Genomic DNA, 4,690 nt, shown 5'->3' on the forward strand with positions numbered 1-4,690 from the left:
TGTTAAAGAATGACAAAAGTCCCACATCGGTGGTTAATGAGATGGGTGGACTCCTTATAAGGCTTGGGCAATCCTCCTCCCTTTGAGCTAGCTTTTGGGGTGTGAGTTAGGCCTAAGACCTAATTTAACATTATCTTTACTATTAATAGTAGCTATTTCTCAATATATTTTCTAAAATATTTAATTTATTATATTTAAATATTAATATTATAAAATTGTCATTTTATGTATTACTTTTTAAAGAATGTGTCAAGTCAATACTAAAAGAGTAAAAATGATCGGGAGAGTATTTAATTTATACACATTACATATTTTTGTATCAATGATGATATTGATGACGGTTAGATATAGTTTTATCAAAATCATTTCAAAATGGGCTCTCCTTCATCAATCTCGCGAGATTTTGCAAAGTCGAAATACTTACCATACAACTAAAAGTTATTTGGCTAAACTTTTAGCGGAAAATAAATAATTTTGAATAGTAATAAGAGTTATTTTCAAGCTGAGAAAATAATTTTTTTCTAGAAACACTTTAGAAAGTTTAATCAACACAAATTGATATTCTAATATTGATAAATATATCTTTTAGATTAATTAGAAAACACAAATTAAAAAAACACTTTCAAAATAATATATTCTGAAAGTTTAATCGAACACGCTAGTTATATTATTATTCACATTTTGGTTGATATATATGTGCCCATGACTTAAATTTCTTTTGAACTTGTCACACACACACGCCCCTCTACCTTTTGACTAGTTGGGCAACAGGTGCAAAGAATAAAAACAATGGGTTATGGTCCACAAGTTGTGAAGATCTTAATTCTTAACGTTCAGACTTCAGATGGAAATTTATATATTTTGGATCAAATTGACTGGCAGATAATTAGCATCTAATTTTCACCTGAATTTAAAGCTTTAAAAATTGTAAAAAAGAAAAATAAAAGAATCTAGGCATCAATTTAAAACTTTAAACAGCCATGTAGAGTAGTCCAAGACTATATATAAATTCTTCTGAAAATCATTATACATCCAATAATATTATGACAATACTCATCAACAGGAGTTATGGTGGGATGGTTCAGTATCCCTCCACTCCTAACTAGAAGTTTTGTATTCGAGTCATAAGAATGAAAAAATTCCTTTTAGGCATCACCCCAAAAAATGAACGCTTCAATGCGTGTAATGGATATATGATACTAAAACCAAATTTCTAAACACCCTCAGAGTTGATTCACCCGCTCCAACTAGTTAAGTATGGACATCAATATGTATAATTAGTTTTCAATTATACACATCTGTAGAAAATTCTGCAAGACTTGATCTACGCTAGATAAAGTGGACACAATTTTAAAAAATAAGATATAATCGACAATATGGGAACACATGGTTTGAAGTCAAATATGAAAAGTACGTTATTAATAATTTCCTAATTGACAAAGTGCAAAATTAGGATAAAGTAATTTTTATGGGAGTCAAAGAGACAAAGAATAGTTGAGTATTATATCTTACACAAGTTGAGGATAAACAAGCAAATTTATCATTAAAACAGAACTTTTTGGCTTTTTGAGAAGACTAAAGGGACGATTTTATCTTTAGAGTTGTAATGGTTGAATTTGATTCATTGATATAAAGTATGAGAATCAAGCTGATTCAGAGCCAACTAGCTATTAATTTTATACTACATAGTTTTATTCTCCTTTCTCACTCGAATAAAAAAAAAAGATGAAGAAGAATAGTTCTGATTCTCTATAGTTGTTATACTCATGTGATGATTATGAGGACTCCCATTTTGATGGAATCTTCAAAGACATTTTTTCTAAAATGACAGCTATTGAAATAGTATATAAAAATCATTACTGAGACGATATATTTAACTTATATATATATGAACGATTAGAAATTTACAATGTTTGGAGCATGATGTCCGATCATGAGAGTATCAATTAAATGTCTGGTGCCACCTTGCTCCGACATGAGCTATGCAGTAATAAGATCTTGTAATAATATTTTTTATGTAATAAACTTAAAGTTGAGCGACTAGTTACACGAAAAAGAAAAGGTTTAAAAGTAGTATGCAAAAATATAGGGCAAACATTATGTTCTTATCTATTTGTCTTTTACTGGAAATGAAATGGATGGATCAGCTTGCAGATGACACCACATTAAACATTAATTCTCTTATGATAATATATTCTCTATCTCAACCAATCAATGGACGGTTCATAATTTCTTCTAGTTGTTTTATAAGGATTCCTAATATTATGCACATATTCGTACGTCCAACTTTTTCTTAAAAAAAGATTGATATAAAACAAAAGGTCCATTGCGCTAATCGAAATTGTTATATTATGCTTTTCATTATCTATTCGTATATTTATCATCAACATAATTTTGGAATTGTCTTTTCTACTAATGATGAAAATAAAAAAAAATAAAAATGAGGACTTAGATTTTATCACTCAACTTTATATAGTAGTAGTTATTTAAAATTATCCTTAAATCGGAACTTGGAAGTTAAAAACAATGAGACTTTTTTTCTATTGACTTAGATAATATTTTATGGAGGCCGGTAACTCAATTACGATAGTACAGTGCAATTTAACCCATATTTCATTAAGTAAATCTATCTACAGTCTGTTTTGAAACTAGAACCACATAGGAAAAGAGGACCCAAAAATAAAAGAAAATAAAAAGAGAAGAATAAGCTCACTTCTTTCTTCAAGCACTATTTAGTTGGAAGAGTTTTTTTAGTTATCAAAGAAAAACAAAGTCCGCTATTAGTGTGCAGTTTATTTTATTAATAGTCGCTTCCTATTAGTAATATTATACGAATATGCATCAAAGAAAGAAAAAGGAGTAATTTCGCGAGGAATTTTCTTATCGAGCTTATTAAATGAATTTTTTTGGATACAAATATAAGGTTGAAAGTCAAAAGTTATAAATGATTTTTCCAAACACGTAGTTAGCACTCATGTGGTTTCGCCACTTGCTCACACAATCGTTTAAGATAACTTTATATTAAGTTGATCACACGCTTTATATGATGGGGTTTAGACAAATTCAATAGTTTTTTTTTTGAAAATCTTGTATTTGTATTATAAAATTAAATAAATATGTACGAATATTAACTTATGAACCGCTAATAAAATTAATTGATGACCCAATGTTTTCACACTAGAGTTATAGATTCAAACCTCACAATTTGAACATCAAAGCAGATAAAGATTCTTAGTACAATTCTCAATGTCATCTGAAAAAAACAAAAAATATTTTCACGTATTTGACTTAGAAAAATTAAGTTCACACATAAGAGGGAGTGTGTAATGAAGCTAAGAACATCTAAGTTTTGAATATAAATCTAACACTTGGATGGAATCTGAACTGGAGATGCTAGGTCAAGATTTACGAATTTGGTTTGTCGAAACGTGGTTTTGACAAATATGACATCCTTCAAGCACTCCAACTCATAATTAGTGGGATTCGACGAAGCATGTTATCCAAAAATATTATTTACTGTACATCCAAATTCCACATTATTCATTTTCAACATAAAATTACATGACAGACCAAACTAAGTTCCTCTATTTACTCGAAATAGTGATAGTTTTAAAAAAATTACAATACATAGCAAAAATTTGAGTTTAGTAATGCAAATACTCTCAATACTGCGTATCTCCTCATTTCACGCCTAAAAATCAGGCCGGTAGCAATCAGATTTTTTCAGTCAGATAAGGCTCATACATTTGGCAATGATTCTGATTCTTGTTATTTTTATCAAAAGGCATCAAACACCCAATTGTGAGATAGTTGAAGAACGGTACCATACACCATTTACCCAATTTGGGATTTTGTTCTCTGTTTTTTTCTCAACTTTTGGGGTAAATCTCACGTGTTTCCAACTATGTATCTTCACTGTGGTTCACTCTTTTTCACACCCTTTTGTCAAAATTGGACACTTCCATTACGGGAATTAAGATTCTCATATTCTTGTTTCTTTCTTGTGAACGTTATTTGGCAACTTGGCCTTTCTATCATATGCACCATTCCTTTAATATCTACTTCACTTTCTTTTCAAACAACTCTGCCACACTACACTATTCCAACGGTGATCGAAATTCTTTTTTTTTTTTTTTTTAAATAAATAAATAATAACTAGACACTTAGGGATCGTTTGGTACAAAGATTAATAACGCATGGACTAATAACGCAGAGATTAGTAGTGCAAGGATTAGTAATGCAGAGTTTATTTTTATCAAGTGTTTGACTCATTGTTTCTCACCTCATCTTGTGTTTGAATTAAAACTCAATAAAAAGTTTCTTTCCAATTATACCCTTGAATTATTATGTAATTGGGTCAAGGTAGATAGTTGCCGAACAATATTATTTTTTATAGCCTTCTAATTAACTAGCTATGAGAAGAACATTTTTGTTGTCATGTTTGCTATTTTTTCACTTGAATTATTTGAGGACAAATAATTGTCATCTTAATCACTCACAAAATGTCATTTTTTGAATTTAAAAAACATAAATCATCTACTTTTAAAATCTAAAAGACGGTCAACAATGGTAAAATGGAATAAACAATTTACATTTACACATAAAAATTGCAAGTTGTAATTTTAATATGTACGTAATTTTAAAATTGTTCAAAGTACAAATAATTAGAAAACCACACAAATATATATAT

This window comes from Solanum tuberosum, unplaced genomic scaffold (assembly GCF_000226075.1).
Source record: "Solanum tuberosum cultivar DM 1-3 516 R44 unplaced genomic scaffold, SolTub_3.0 scf00004, whole genome shotgun sequence".
Taxonomy (NCBI): domain Eukaryota; kingdom Viridiplantae; phylum Streptophyta; class Magnoliopsida; order Solanales; family Solanaceae; genus Solanum; species Solanum tuberosum.